The following is a 17,847-nucleotide window of genomic DNA, read 5'->3' on the forward strand; positions in this document are numbered from 1 at the left end:
GGATGGTATGGGCATTTCGGTGGGTACCCTTAGAATTCCTCTTTGGGACACTTCTTGGCCTGGTTGAGCTATATTGTGAAGAGAAATTGCTCGCTACCTTGGGTTTGCACATAGGGCTTGAGATAGAGCACTGGCTTGAGCAACCCTTTACTGATAGTAGCAGTTCGTGACTTTGTGATTGCCCCACCTTTAGAAATATGTGCAATAGAGGGTGGAACGGGGTCACAAATGTGGACACTTCTTTATGATGGTATGGCTAACTTGACAAATTGGGCTCCATACTAGCTCCCTCTTTGGATAGAGATGGGGTTGGCCAACCCAATCCTTGCCTTTGCCGGTTCTCCAATGTTGGGTCATTTTTTGCATTAATGCAATGGCCAACTACTCGTTTTGTTGTCTAGAAGTGGACTCCTTCGTCTTTCCATTAGATTTTGTGTTGGTGGTCTTGAATGAGGCTTCTGATGTACCCTCATGAAGTTCTCAGGAACATGTTCCCTTGAAGTTGTCCTCAAAGTCCATGATGGCACTCTTGCAGCATTGCTCGAAGGAGGTATAGGCCAAGGCATACAAGGAATTTTGTAGGAGTACGTCATCGAGACCTTAAAAATCTCCCTATTAACCTTTTATCAGAGAACTTGTCTTTGGCACTATAGTGGGAGTGGAGATATCTAACTTTGTTGATGTAGTCTCGGATGGTTTCACCATCCTTTTGTCTGACATTATGTAGCTACTCAATAGGACTCCATTTGGTACCCTAATAAGAATATCCAACCTTGAAGGCATCTTTTAAGGCTTCAAAGGTGGCCTCGTACTCCTTGACTTTCAAGGACTGAAATCATTGGCCGGTTATTCAAAAAGAGTAATTCTCACCGTTTGTGCATTCTAAAATAAATATTTTTATTTACTCCATGTACATATTCACTTATGAATATGCATGGATATCATTGATATTAATTATTGAAATTAATTTCTATGCTTTGAATTTAATTTATATGCATGGAAAGATGCATAATGGAAATTTTTTTATTATAAAAGTGTTATTTTCATTGAATTTAATTTCTATGCATAGAAAGATGCATATTGGAAATCTTTTTATTTTAAAAGTGTTGTTTTCATTGTATTTAAATTCCATGCATAGAAAGATGCATATTGGAAATTTTTTTATTATAAAAGTGTTATTTTCATTGAATTTAATTTCTATGTATAGAAAGATGCATATTGGAAATTTTTTTATTATAAAAGTGTTATTTTCATTGAATTTAATTTATATGCATAGAAAGATGCATATTGGAAATCTTTTTATTATAAAAGCATTGTTTTCATTGAATTTAAATTCTATGCATAGAAGGATGCATATTGGAATTTTTTTATTATAAAAGTGTTATTTTCATTGAATTTAATTTATATGCATGGAAAGATGCATATTGGAATTTTTTTTGTATAAAAGTGTTATTTTCATTGAGTTTAATTTATATGCATGGAAAGATGCATTATGAAATTTTTTTATTATAAAAGTGTTATTTTCATTGAATTTAATTTATATGCATGGAAAGATGCATAATGGAAATATTCTTATTATAAAAGTGTTATTTTCATTGAATTTAATTTCTATGCATAGAAAGATGCATAATGGAAAATTTTTTATTATAGAAGTGTTATTTTCATTGAATTTAATTTATATGCATAGAAAGATACATAATGAAAATTTTTATTATAAAAGTATTGTTTTCATTAAAATTGATTTTATGCATAGAAAGGTGCATAAAAGATTTTTTATATATTTTAAAAGCGTAATTCTCATTAAAATTAATTTTATGCATAGAAAGATGAATAAAGGATTTATTTTTCTTTCAAAAGTTTTATTTTCATTAAAATTGATTTTATGCATAGAAAGATGCATAAAAGATTTATTTTTATTTGAAAAGTGTTATTCTCATTAAAATTGATTTTATGCATAGAAAGATGCATAAAGGATTTATTTTTATTTGAAAAGTGTTATTCTCATTAAAATTGATTTTATGCATAGAAAGATGTATAAAGGATTTATTTTTCTTTCAAAAGTGTTATTTTCATTAAAATTGGTTTTATGTATACAAAGATAAAGGATTTATTTTTATTTCAAAAGTGTTATTTTCACTAAAATTGATTTATGCCTAGAAAGATGCATAAAGGATTTAATTTTATTTCAAAAGTGTTATTTTCTTAAAATTGATTTTATGCATAAATAGATGCATAAAAGGATTTTTATAAAAGTGTTATTTCCACTGAAGTTGATTTTTATGCATAAATAGATACGTAAAAAAACTTTATATCAAAAATTAGAACTCTCTTAAATTCTATGTTTAAATTCTATGAATAGAAGTGATGAGATGTGATGTGAATCAGATAGATGTGAATGGATGGATGGATGTGATGTGAATAGAGGTGATGAGATGTGAGGTGAATAGATGTGATGAGATGTGATGTGAATCAGATAGATGTGAATGGATGGATGGATGTGATGTGAATAGAGGTGATGAGATGTGAGGTGAATAGATGTGATGAGATGTGATGTGAATCACATAGATGTGAATGGATGTGATGTGAATAGAGGTGATGAGATGTGAGGTGAATAGATGTGATAAGATGATGTGATGTGAATCAGATGGATGTGATGTGAAAAGAGGTGATGAGATGTGAGGTGAATAGATGTGATGTGAATCAGATAGATGCGAATGGATGGATGGATGTGATGTCACGAATAGAGGTGATGAGATATGAGATGAATAGATGTGATGTGAATCAGATAAATGTGAATGGATGGATGTGATGTGAATAGAGGTGATGAGATGTGAGGTGAATAGATGTAACGAGATGTGATGAGAATCAGATAAGTGTGAATGAATGGATGGGTGGTTGTGATGTGAATAGAGGTGATGAGATGTGAGGTGAGTAGATGTGATAAGATGTGATGTGAATCAAATACATGTGAATGAATGGATGAGATGTGATGTCATGTGAATTAGGATGTAAATGAATGATATGAGATATGAGTGGATGATATGTGATGAAAATGGATGTAAATGTATAAGTGAAGAATGGATGTGAATGTATATGTGAAAGAATTGATGTGAATGAGTATGTGAAAGAATGGATATAGATGTGTATGTGAAAAAATGTGATGTGATGGAAAGAGATGTGATGTGTCATAAATATATGTGGATGTGAATGTGATGGATATGAATGAATGTGAATGTGATGGATATGAATGAATGTGAATATGATAGATATGAATGAATGTGATGTGATGGGATGTGAATCGGGATAGATGTGAATGAATGAGATGTGAGGTAAAATGAATGAGATGTAATGTGAGTGAATGTGATGTTGTTTGAATGGATGAGATGTGGATATGGGTAGATGCAACTGGATGAGATCTGATGCGGATAAATGAGAAAAGATATGATGAAATGGAAAATGATGTAGTGAGAATGGGAATACACATGAAATAAATGAGAATTGATGTGGAAAGACGAGAGTTCGTTATAGAAACTATATTTATGACCTGTTTTGGTTGTTTTATGTCAAGAATGCTGGGGAAGCATTTTGACCGTCTTGTGAATGAGGTTGTGGAGACCTAGTTTGATAAAGTTGCAACAGCTCACGGAGAGTCAATGGAGAATGTCTCGCGTAGCAAGCTCGGCCGAGGTCTTGACCAGCCTCAGTTCGATTAAAATGGTGAGCTTCCGATACGGTGGATGAGGGACCAAGGAAGCGGCCTATGAGTGAAGGGCTAGGTCACCTGTGAAGGATCCTAGAGGGTGTTGACCATAAGGTGCTCGGGCTCTGGGTTGCTGACAATACCCACGCGTGCGTTGAGGAAGATATTGGAACAAGGAGTAAGAGTTGTTTTCTAAATTCAGGCATGGATCTGGTTGATTGACCTTGCTGGTCCTCAACCGATGAGTCCATGGCTCTTTTATATGGATCCGTTGGTTGACCTTGTTGATCTTCAACGGAAATTCCATTTTGATATGTGAATATATTTCCGGTTACTATAAGCTAGGAACTATTAAAAAGGCCCCCTGAGAGTGGACAGGTGGTGAGCGTTCTGGTTGCCAATGATTCCATAGGTACACCGATGAAGGAATGATTGGAATTAAGGATTCAACCAGAGATTTTGAGGATTATTATCAGTGACTCTATGATTTCATTAAATGATTGTTTTAAAGATAGCTGATTCTGTGAAAAAGGCAATTTCATATTGGGTGTGCAAGTGGTGTGACTAATTTTAAGTTTGCATGAATACCCGGCTAGGGGGCCTGTGAACTCTTTTCCCTGGTACCTGGGAGAAAACCTAATCAAATTCTTAATTAGATCCTATCACTACAGTGGTTGGGCAGTTGGCTAACCCACGGGGCTGGATTGATGGATCCCTAAATTGAGACTCAATTTTGTTATGGTACGATAGATGAAGTAAATCCCGAACAAAAATTGTTCTATGGAAAAGAATCAACAGCTATGCCTCTCAATGAGGAAAAAAGCATTGGTCTCTATGATCCAAGTTTCCCTGATCTAACTATGGGACTTATGGGTTCGGTCAGATCAGTTTAGTTCAGTTAGTCAAGGCTTGTGACTACGTTTAGAGAAAATTTATCCTGGAGGAATCGCCCGTGCTTTCCGGGCAAGGGAAGTTTTTTCGGGTTCAGTTTTGGAAGAACTGATGGATTAGTCTTATGTCCGGATATCCGTGGGCAAGGCCCCGAGTGAGGGACCCTGCCCCGCGCAAGAAGTGCTACTTCCACTGCTAGCACCCCTGAACTCGTTGCACGTGGGGACAGGGATCTTACAATATGTCGGTGCTAGCTACCAAACCCGCCAATGACATAAATGTCGAACAGTCATGCAAGCGCCTCGTGAGTGTAAGCTTATGTTGAGCTTATTAACATCTCAACACTCCCCCTCAAGCTCAACTCCAACTCATGAACTCCAAGCATATCTCAAATTCTGTGGAGCTTCTTAGCTTCCAAAGCCTTCATGAAGATTTCAAGAACCTGATCTTATGTGCTAGCGTAGGCCAAGTCGATGTCGCTTGCCAAGACTCTCTCCCTGATGAAGTGGTAATGTACCTCAATGTGTTTTGTCCGCACATGGAAAACTGGGTTCCTGGTGGACAACTCTAAAAAGATGCAGGGGAGGAGAGCTTGAGCTCTTGCAAGCACCACACACACACTCACACAAACCCTAGAAGAGAACACACAAGGTGAGAGGCTGAAAATTCTTCTTTTTCTTCACACAACAAAAGAGGTCTACAAAGAAGATAAAGTGACTAACACATATAACAGAGTATATACAAGCGGTCCATAATGTGAACACGCTAGTGAGTGTTAGCTCATGTTGAGCTTGACATCTCAGATGTCAGCAAATTGATCCTGTGTCCAAGACTCTCTCTGATGAAGTGGTAATGCACCTCAATGTGTTTCGTCTGTGCATGGAAAACTGGGTTCCTGGACAACTGTATACTGGACAACTGTATACTGCTAAGACTGTCACAATATATGACAACCTTTCTCTCCACATGCAACCCCAAATCAACAAGTAGCTTGCGTAACCAAGCTACCTCACATGCTTCCACCGCAGCTACTCTGTACTCTGCCTCTATACTTGACAAGGAAGCTGTGGGCTGCTTCTTGCTGCTCCATGTCACAACAGCACTCCCCAATGAAAACATAAATCCACTAGTAGATGATCTCCTGTCTGAGATGCTACCTGCCCAATCTGCATGTGTACCTATATAGCTCCATTGGTACACCTGCTGCATAAAACAATGCATAATCAACACTGGCCCTCAAATATCAAAGTGTGCGTCGTACACTATCAAGATGTGGTTTGTGCGAAACCTGCATAAACTAGCTCTCTAAGACAACAATGTAGATCAAATTTAGCCTGCTGATCGTGACATAGATCAGACTCCCCACAATCTTTGTGTACATAGTGGGATCCTCCAACACATAACCTGCATCTTTCAGTAAGCTTGCCATTTTGATCTAATGGCACGGATATTGGCTTACATCCCATACTTGGACAACATTTCCAATGCATATTGTCTCTATGGACAACCAAATACCCTCAGGTGTGCGAATGACCTCAATTCCCAAAAAGTAGCGCAGATCTCCCAAATCCTTCTTCTCAAACTTCCTTTTGAGAAGACTTTTCACATGCTCAATCTCATCCAAGTTGTCACCCCCAACAATAAGATCATCTACATATATGGTGATAATCACAACACCCTTATCACTCTAGCGCACATACAAAGAGTGATCTGCATCTACCATATGAAAACCAATAGTGACAAGATACTCACAAATCTTGTCATGCCATGCTCGTGGAGCTTGCTTCAGCCCATACAAGGCCTTATGAAGCTTACATACATACTCTGGGTGACCTGTATCCTCAAAACCTGGTGGCTAATCCATATACACCTCTTCTTGCAAGTCACCATGCAAGAACACATTTTTTACATCCATCTGATGTAAAAACCAGCCTTTAGTTGTAGCCACCACAACCACTCTCACAGTTGCCATCTTTGCAACTGGGGAAAATGTCTCCCCATAATCAATCCCATGTGTCTGCACATATCCTTTGGCTATCAATCTAGCCTTGTACCTGCTTATGCTACCATCAATGTTCTGTTTTACCTTATACACCCACTTATAGCTAATAGCTTTCTTACCTTCAGGCAATGGCACCAAATCCCAAGTCTCATTTCCATACAATGCATCCATCTCCTCATTCATAGCTTTCTCCCAACATACATTTCCAATAGCCTTATCAAAACATGTGGGTTCTACAACCTCCACAACTTTTGCCATATACGCATAGTGATATGCCACAACAATCATAAGTCAACCTCTGCATAGGATTTTTGACTCTTTCATATCTTCATAACTTTGCATTTATGAATTTCAGGTTTCCTCATTGCTGGAATCCTAAGCTTCTCATCAAGCCTCATCTCCGAGCCACTAGACTCTCCCCCATCAACAAGAGAATTCCCTGTAGAAATGTCAGGCATACCAAGGGGCTCAATCACTTTCTTTTGCCTTTATGTGATGTACCAACTACATTTTCAGGACTGGTATATGATGCAGCTTGCCACTCCATGGTCTATCAATAGAACCGTTCGATGAGGACTCTCCTGGTCCACTCAATGACTGTGATTGCTGACTTGCATTCTGTGCAACCACATTTCCACTTACATCAACCCCAATAACATCTTTTTCAACAGCATACCAGCTACTCATCTCATCAAATACAACATCCCTGCTTACCCTTGATTCATGTGTAGTAGGGTTATAACATCTATATCTCTTTTGCTCAAGGGAATACCCAATAAACACACATTTTTTTGATTTTGGATTGAGCTTGCTACTACGTAACTCATCTGGTACATGCACGTATGCAATACATCCAAAAAATTTCAAGGGAGACAAATCAGGTTTCTTGCTAGTAAACTTCTCCTCTGGCATTACATGATGTATGGCTACACTAGGAGTCCTGTTCATGATATAAAGTGCTATAGACACAGCCTCAGCCCAATAGCTATGTGGTATATTCTTCTTAGCCACCATCAATGCTCGTGCTATCTGTGCAATGTGCCTGTTTTTTTTGCTCAGCAACTCCATTTTGCTGCGGAGTGTATCTACATGTAAATTGTCTCTGAATGCCATTCTTCTGCAAGAATTCAGAGAACTCATTGGAGAAGTATTCTCCCCCTCCATCTGACCTTAGGCACTTCACATACTTTCTTGTCTGTTTTTCAGCCATAACTCTAAAATTCTGAAAATGAGTGAACACTTCACTCTTCTCCTACATGTACACCCATAATTTCCTTGTGTGGTCATCAATGAATGTTACGTAGTACCTGCAGCCACTCACAGACATAGTCTTCGCAAGACCCCATACATCTGAATGCACAACATCTAGCACATTTCTACTCACATTTTTGTCATGTGGAAATACATGTTTTGTTTGCTTTCCAATTTGACATGCTTCACAAACTTTTTGCATACCTTCAACTTTAAACTTAGGCAGCCCCTATCACAATTTCTTTAGTCTACATAGACTTCATTCTTTTGCATACCTTCAACTTTAAACTTAGGCAGCCCCTATCACAATTTCTTTAGTCTACATAGACTTCATTCTTTGCACATTGACATTCCCAATTCTATTATGCCAAATGTCTGTGTTTGCAATAACTCCTGAACCATTTGCAAACATTGCAGCACTCACTTCAGGCATATTCACATTTAATGTAAACATTCTGTCCACTTTGTTGCCTTTTACAACCAACTTGCACTTATCTTTGAAGTCTTCTACATAACATCCATCAAGGTTGAACCGAACCTGCAAACCCTGCTCAATCATTTGGCCAACAGAAACTAGATTCTTTGTAATGTTTGGAACATGAAGTACATTTGCAAGGTACTTCACTTTACCATCTTGCATAGACAATGGCACATCTCCAACATGGGCAATCAGATGAGCAATGTCATCCCCTGTTTCAACAAAACTTGGTCTTTCAAGACTCTTCATTTCCTTGAACCACTCACCATGACTTTTCATGTGGTTCGAAGCACCTAAATCAACATACCATACATCATCCTTACATGCTGCTACATCATTTCCAGACAGAGTATTAACCACATGTTGCATAACAAACAACCTCTCATTATCCTCATTATTTCTGCTAGAGAATGCATAGTTGTTTTGCTACACTTTTTCATTTTGCATGTCACTCTGCTGCTTATAACAATCTGCCCTACACATGCCCAGGATTACCACAATAAAAATAGCCTCATGTATCATTATGCTACCTTTGCTAATTACCAATACCTCGTTGACTCCCCCCCCTACGTCTAAACTAGCCTCTTCCACCTATATGTTGTTTGTGAATCCTAGGACTGTTGCTGCTGTTGCTGACCATAATTCTGATTACCTATTCATTAGGACATTTTGGAGGTTATTTGTAGGGCCTTGTAAGAAAATCATCGATTCTTATTTTCTCTCTCTAGAAAAAATCTTGAAATGTTAAAATAAAGAGAACATAAAAGTTATAAAAGTGTACTCTCTAAGCTAGAGAGGTAAATCTTCTCCTAGGCGGCCGTCATAAAGTTCGTTGGAACCTTCTTTGAAATGATACATTTGAAACTGCAAGAATAAAGTTAGCTCAGGAGGATGTTATTGCACGGAAGATAGTTTGGAAAGAATGAGAACCCTCATCTCCAATTTCAAAAGAAAAATGCAACCTTCTCTCACCATAGTGTGTCATATTCTTTCGCTCTGCCTCATATAGTATACTTACTAATTTCTAGAACACTTCAATGGAGAACAACCATGTACACACTCATTTTATTGAAGAATCTAATCATGAAACTATTAAGAGAAAGTACCATCTGCACATTGATCTAGATAGTGAGTATGCGCCCATTCCAAAACGCAGAAGTGGTCAACTATTGCTCTCATTAGATGTCAAAGATCATATGAGGTTATCGAGGAAGCAACACATAGACCTTTGGTGTGATGGCTCCATCTATGCTATTTACCCCCATACTACTTCACATCCTCCCTTTTCAAATCCCACAACTCTCTTGAGTTTTGCAGGTGATGGCACCAAAGGCTTACTAGGATATTACAAGTCAATTTCTTTCATGCAAGAAAGAGAGGCATTATTCACAACATTTAGCAATTGAGCTTCTTGGCTTGTCTGGTGAATGCAAGACACAGAAAGTTAGATTGGAAGAACAAGAGTGTCAAATCAACAAACTAAGAAGTGACCTCCGAAAATATAGAGAAAAAGACACTAGCATTGGACAGCGCATATACGGAGAAGAAAGCTAAAAAATGTCGAGAATTTGAAGCCCGGTTCTGGAGTTTTGAAGAAGAGAATCCAAGCCATAAGGTAAGATTGCACTCAATGCATTCCCATTCACAATTCTTTTATGTTAGCAGTTAATATTATTTTATTTTCTGGGTCGCTTTGTAATTTACATGTTCTCTATGTTAGTAATAAGTAGTGTTGTATTTGTAGGGTTGTCATACATCCTGATAAAGAGAATATCAATCCCAATCTTAATCCAGCAAAGTAGCTGAAACCATTTGTGACATCAAGAATGGCAAGAGAAATGATAAAATTGAAGAAGTCCAAGGTGGTTCAATGAGTTATAGTAGTGGATGAATTTGTAACCAACAATATAGTTTTAGCTGCAGATATCTAATCCGTCATGGATTCAAGTGGAGTTAGTCATCATAAGGGTTATAGTGCTATCCAGAAGTCAATGTCATCACTCCTTGAGGCCAAAGGCATTAAAGCAAAGCTACTTCCAACAACTACAAAAGTTTGGAGACATAGGGAGGAATTAAACACAGAACAGCTTCACTATGTTGGTCACCATACCACATTGTAGGAGAGTTTAAGGGAGAAGGTGCTAGCATATTCTACAATGAACAAAACAATATATTCATGGACTTGGAGCTCTTGCAAAAGAGAATGGTGGAGTTCTATGATAATACATTTGAGGAGACAGAAGATGTACTTCAATTTGTCATCAAGCTTGATGAGTGCGAGATTATCAAGGAGAAAAAGATGGAAAGGGTCACAATAACACTTATGAATAGGGCTCTTTCTAATTGCAGTAGGGATGATCCAAAGTATTTTAACGTGCAGTCTGAGACAAACATCGTGGCTAGGTTCACTTGAGGTCAAGAAAGAGGACCATGAATCCTTGTTTTGGGTATTTCATCATACACATATTCCCAATCTCATCAAAGAACAGATGAATGCAACTAGGATGCTCCATGTAGAGAAAAAGGGGGACTTTCAAGTTCAATGGCATCTTACTGGGCGGGTGACTTGAAGACTCTCAAGTGCTTATTTAATTGCAGCAAAGGGACCAATGCAAAGTCTCCATGCCTTTACTGCATGGACTTCGCAAGGGTGATGGACTCTAAGTGGTGGAGACGACCACCGAACAGACAAAGTTTGGATGAGAGCTTTAAACCAGTGTTTGAGATTCCTCTTTTCAATGTGCATATATGCACGCTTCATGCTTTGTGTCATATCATAGAGAAACTGGTATATCTCTACATTGGCTTTGCTTGGAAGATCAAGAATGTAGCAGAGAGAAAAGAAGCCATCAAAGAACAGATGAATGCAACTAGGATGATCCACGTAGAGAAAAAGGTGGACTTTCAAGTTCAATGGCATCTTACTGGGCAGGTGACTTGAAGACTCTCAAGTGCTTATTTAATTGCAGCAAAGGGACCAATGCAAAGTCTCCATGCCTTTACTGCATGGACTTCGCAAGGGTGATGGACTCTAAGTGGTGGAGATGACCACCGAATAGACAAAGTTTGGATGAGAACTTTAAACCAGTGTTTGAGATTCCGCTTTCCAATGTGCATATATGTACGCTTCATGCTTTGTGTCATATCATGGAGAAACTGGTATATCTCTACATTGGCTTTGCTTGGAAGATCAAGAATGTAGCAGAGAGGAAAGAAGCCATCAGTGCATTGGAGAAGGTGCTATCTGTAAGATTCCTCCTCAGCCTAAATAATGAATAAGCTTTTACCTCAATCCCCTGTAATCATTCCCTATTTCAGAATACAAGAAAATATTATTTTTCCTTGTTTTTGCCTAGAGAGAAGAAAAATTCTAGAGAGAGATAATTCAATATTGAGATATTTTTGGATATAAAAATTCTCCTAATATCTAAAATATATTTCCCTGAAACAGAAGTTCAAAAAAATTCTCCAAGAGGCATTAGGAATCAATTAAAAATGATATAAGGAACCTTAGCCTAAGGGTCTAGATTTTTAGAAATTTTTGGCTTATGGTCCAATTAAGGTTCCAATGGGCCAATAGGATTAATCCAAGTGTTGGAATGAGATACATCTAAAGAATAAAATAAAATACCCAAAAATGAGTAAATTCTCACATAAGATGAAGAGTTGACTGAGTATAAGGTTTACTAGTTAAAAATTAAGAGATATTACTAAAAAAATGAGATATTTTGAAAAAATGATAAAAATTTTGACACCTTGGTAAGGAGAGGGGGACCTTTGAGGTAGGCTCCTTTTTCACATATGTGGAAGGGTTTTTAATTCAAAAAATTATCATATTTTTATCTCTCCTCTCTCCTAGATCAAACTGGATAAAAAAGGGAGCCAAACTCGTCCTAATCTTGTCCAATTTGAGTCAAAATGAAGTTGGAAAATTCTAGAACCCAGTTGGACTTAGTTAGTGGCCTCCCTCACCTATAAATAGACCCTCATTCTTTTGTATTCTCATCTGTGAACTATACCATGCCGGTATTACATTAAAATAATCATATTTTCTATTATCTCTTAATTTTTCTCTACTTTTGGGGAGCTTGGAGCTTCTCTCTCTCTTCAACAACTCTTGGAGCTCTCTTCTCTTCTTGCTAAACCAACTGATTGGTTGGGGGCTTCGCTAATCCTTGAGGTAAGAATGAATTTTATGGTTTTTTGTTAATTTCCTCAAATGACTTCTCTTCTCAACTCCTCTCAAGCTTGAGAAGTTTTCTAAATGGTTGTTGTGATTCAAATCAAGCTTTTCCTAAAAGAACCTTAATGTTTAATTAAGAGAAAGTTAATCATTGTGCTTATTTAGAATGCTTTCTTATGTATATCTCTCACCAAAAAGAAAAGTCATCTCTATAACTAATTCTTTAGCAAATGAATGCTTCTCATTGATAATTTCTTAGTTCAAAAACAAACTCTAGGCTTAATTAGCTAGAGATTAAGAAAAATAATATTTTCATGATTTTATGTTAACAAAATAATGGTTAATTCTTTTAGATCATTTATAAGTAGTTAAAAACTACTTTAATTGATTGTAAATGAGAAAGAGATAATCCTATTAAATTGGAAAAAGAGAAATAATGGAATTAGCTTAATCTAGTGGGATAATCATAATTAAGTCTATGATTACGATTAAAATTATGATTTAAATTCATAGTTTAGATTTAAGCTTAAAAATTGATCTTTTATCATAATTTTATTACAATGTTTTATTCTTTTAGAAAAATTAAAAATTATTAGTACAGCGAAGCTATGGTAAATTTTTCTAAAAAAATACATATCTTATTTTTATGCATAATACTAAAATAGAAACTCCTACCATATTGTAGGTTTAAAAATTTAAAGCAAAAAGAATGATTTTGATCATATTTAGGAAAGAATACTTTTTTTGTAATTATGTATAATTATTTAATTATGAAAAAGAGAAATTTTTGGCATATTCAAAATAATGGATATATTTATTTAATTTAAAAAAGAGATTTTTTTGATAAATTTATTTCATGTATAATAATTTTTAAATGATGAAAGAGGAATTCCCATGACATTTGAAATTCAATCATTTCAATGCAAAAAGAGGAATTTTAAGTATATTCAAAAAAATGGATATTTGTATTTAATTAAAAGAGGACTTTTTATGGTATTTTAAGTAGAGAAAGGTTTAAATTAATTTTGATGACAAAAGGTAAATTTTTACCATAATTCCACCTAGAAAATTAGGGCTGATAATTAATTTCATGGAAAGAATATTCTTAGATACTTTATGTGGATAAATCACCAAATTGATATTTACCCAAAATTGGATTAATGGAAGAAGGGTATTTTTATAAGATCCCGATATTCTTGTATAGAACTATTTCTTAATCTATTATGGTTAGGAAGGAATGAAATTCATAAAATTAGAATTTTCCTTACGGTTAGAAGTTCAGTATATGTTTATCTGAAGAAAATCCTTAGGAATCAAAGTTAGAAGTAAACTGAATAATTTTGGTTAGACCAGGACTATGAGAATGGCGGCCACCAGTAAACTACTTGCCCATCTCTCGAATCTGAAAGCAAAAACCTCATGAGACCAATTCCAATTCTTGACACAAAGAATAGACTACCGTTGGATTAGCGTAGTTTTCCCTTAATCGAAATCACCAAGAATCTAGTTGGAAATTCAGTCAAATGATGGGTAGATTCAAATGATGGGTAGATTACTCTGATGAGAGATCAAGGATTCTCATATTAACAAAATCTGGATTAAGGAAAAAGGGTTTTGTGGAACCAATCTCGAACGAGGAATTCTACTTGCATAGAACCTCTGTTTTCATTTAAAGAACTGTTTTACGCCAAAATACTGGAGGAAGCATTTGGTATGTGTTTAACTAAGGAGAGACTCGTGTAACAACTGGCGGGGAGTCGTCGAGGGACGTCGCTCGCGAAAAATCCTACCAAGGTCTTGATCAGCTTCGGTATGGTTAAAATGGTGCGCTTCCAGTACGATGGGCGAGGACCGATGAAGCGGTCCCTGAGTGAAGTGCTAGGAAACCTAAGTAGGATCCTAGAGGGTTCTGATGACCAGGTGATGCACGGGCTCGTGGTTGCTAGGACACCCATACGTACGTTGAGGGAGATACGGATGAACTGAAAAGAGTTACTTTTGTGAACTAAATTTTGATATTGGATCTCGTTGGTTGACCAGCTGGTCTTATGGAGAGTCCGAATGATATATTTTGTAAAACAATGGACTCAATATTTTGGAGGACTATGATCAGTAATACTATGATTTTGTTGAAAGATTGTTTTAAAGCCAGCCGAATCTGTTAAAATGGCAATTTCATATTGGGTGTGTAAGTGGTATGACTACTTTAAATTATGCTTGAACCGCCGGCGCTAGGGGGCCTGGGAACTCTTTTCCTCGGTACCCGGGCAAAACATAACCAAATTTTTATAAAGGAATCCCACCAATACAGTGGTTGGGCGGTTGGCTAACCCATGGGCTGGATCGGGGGATTCCTGTGATACGATTAAGTTACATTAGTTAGATTAAGTCCTAGGAAGGCCCTTGTTCTGTGGGAGGGAATCAGCAGCTGTGCCTCACCTAAAGGAGGAAAAAAACGGTGATTCTATGGACCAAGTGCAAGTCTCTTCCTTGATCTGACCACCATGTGACTTTCGGGTTTGGTCGGATCAGTTTGGATAGTTAAGACTTTGACTCGTTAGATCAATTCTCCCGTTAGATGATTTTCCTAGAGGAATCTCCCGTGCCTTCCGAGCGAGGGAAGTTTTTCCAGGTTCAGTTTCGGAGGAACCACTGGGCTAGTCTCTTGTCCGGATATCCATGGGTAAGGCCCCAAGTGTGGATCCCTGCCCCACGTGAGAGGGTGACGCTACTTTCACCGCCAGCGCATTCGGAAGGGGCATCACGGAGGAGGCAGGGGTCCTACAGCTGATATCAGAGCTTTGTGAAAAGCTAATAAGAAAAAATGAATTATTATCAGAAATTTATAATAAAAAACCCAGAAAGAGCATTTATGTAATGTATTTTCATTCCTTAAGCTTCATTAATGAAGATTTTTAATCAAATAATTTGGTTTTATAGATGGAAGTTCCATGCTTATCCAGTATTCCTGATCTCACCCAGTCTCACAAGATATGATTGCTTTTGCCTTCGAGCATATCATCTCTTCCGATACGACTCGACGAACGAGCCGAGCCAAACTTGCAAGCCATTTTGAGGATTTATATTTCCCAAACCCAGCAGAGAGACGGCAACACAAGTGGTTTGTGTTAACAATCTAAAATGGGATTGCCATGTTAACAATCCAAAAAAATGGGATTGATCATGGTGATAGATACAAGGTTAAGCATAATATTAAGGTGAATTAAACCACACTAAGAACTCCATAAGAGAGAGAGAGAGAGATTGCACACTTAACAATAGCTCTATTCTATTGCATATCTCAAATGAACCATACAATGATATAGGCTCTCTAGCCTTATCCCACTTTACACATCATCATCCATGTGGCACTTCCTTTTCCACTTCTTTTGGTCAACACTCACACACCATATAATATTACATGTGGCATTCCTATCTTGCCACAATATCTTGCACCTCTAGGGTGCTTTCCCACATACATACAATATTACATGTGGCATTCTTATCTTGCCACAATATCTTGCACCTCTAGGGTGCTTTCCCACATACACACAACACCACGATTACATCTATCAACACCCCCTCTTAATCGAGGTGTTCCACAACTCACCCATCACCCATATCAATGTAGCATTGCACAACCGCAATCGCTACCTCTCGACACTCCTCCTCAATGATACATTGGAGTGTCCATCAACCAAACATGTGTGCGCATGTCTACCATCTTAGACACATAGTCCATTTTGAGCCGACTCGCTCACAACGAAACCACTGAGTCCGATTTGAACATGGAAGTTCAGGTGGGAACCAACCCATGCGCATGCACCTCACACATGCATCGCTCATGCACACATCACGACAACAATTTTGAGCTTCTCGGTGAGCTCGGGCAGGGCAACCCTCATACCAATGGGTGATTACAAAATTTTTGTTTTAAGCACGCAGGTTCGGGGACGATTTGTTCGTCTCAATTAGGGGTGAAAATAAAAATTACAAAGCCTTTTGGCCAAAGTTGGGCAGCGGACCCTCATGTATTGTGTGAGGAAGAAGAAGATTTTCAGCCTCTCACCTTGTGTGTTCTCTTTTAGGGTTTTGTGAGTGTGTACGTGCTTGCAAGAGCTCAAGCTCTCTTCTTCCCTGCATCTTTTCAGTTTGCAAGGCAGTATATCCATGCCTCTTTGATTAGCGTATGATGCTAAGGGAAAATATCACGTTGGCCATGATTCTGATGAGGCTAAAAGTGACTCATGATTCTCATGAGGCTAAAAGTGACTCATGATTCTCATGAGGCTAAAAGTGATTCATGGTGTTATTCTATATCACCCTATGCCTCAAGATTTCAGACTTTCCTACCACATCTATAGACTTCTTAGCCACTTTATTCCAAAGAGTAAGATAATAGCTCCTTTGGCAGTGAGGGAACATTTGTATCGGGGCATGTCTGTAGCCCAATATCGTCGTCTTATGCATTTCCTAAGGAGGTTTTGACTTTCTAGAACCGAGATGCTCTATGTACATATTGCAACCTTTATATAAATAAAGAAATGTTTTGTGAAAAATTCCTTGTTATATAAGTGATTGTTTATTATATGACGAATTGATGAAGCAAGATTTGTTACTCGGACATATGTCATAGATCTCCAATAAGATCGTTTATCTTGTTTAAGCAATTATTTTCCAAACCTCTTAAGTCTTAGGATCTCGTTGACAAAATCAAAATAAAAATTTAATAATGTATCATTTTTGGTAGAATCATGAGGCAAGCGGGGAATCCGACAGCTAGATTCTCTTACTGATGAGGAAGAGCTTGACCTCGACATTCGCAAGGCCCTTCACAGAACTCAACTAGGTCCCTTCAAAGGTGAAGGGGAGAACTCGGGTGAGGGGGAGAACTCGGGTGAGGCTGTGGAGAAGTGGGTTGAGGCCATGGAGGAATATTTTGATGTCACCGGATACAACAAGAGGAGCAAAATGGCTCTTGCTAGGCCAAAGAGTGTGGAAATAGCCAGGGTGGCATGGAGAAACCATTGCGACACCAACCATCTGGATAGAAACACCTAGTCCTGGATTGATCTCAAAGCCAATCTAAGGAAGAGATTTGTCCCCCCCTGGATTTTTAGAAACCAAGATGAATGAATTCTTAGAGCTAAACCAGGGGAGAAAAACTATTTAAGAATATCACCAGGCATTTGCTCTTCTCCTCAAGTACTCACCACCGCTAGATGAAGACACATGGCTAGGCTCATTCGGGGAATGAACGAACATTTAGACACCCTGGTAAAGAATGCCGAGCCAGTTTCCATGGCTGAAGCTATGAGGATGGCGAAGGACTTCGCCAAGGC

The sequence above is a fragment of the Cibotium barometz genome, chromosome 10 (genome assembly GCF_041138505.1).
Source record: "Cibotium barometz isolate CiBa-2024 chromosome 10, ASM4113850v1, whole genome shotgun sequence".
Lineage (NCBI taxonomy): Eukaryota > Viridiplantae > Streptophyta > Polypodiopsida > Cyatheales > Cibotiaceae > Cibotium > Cibotium barometz.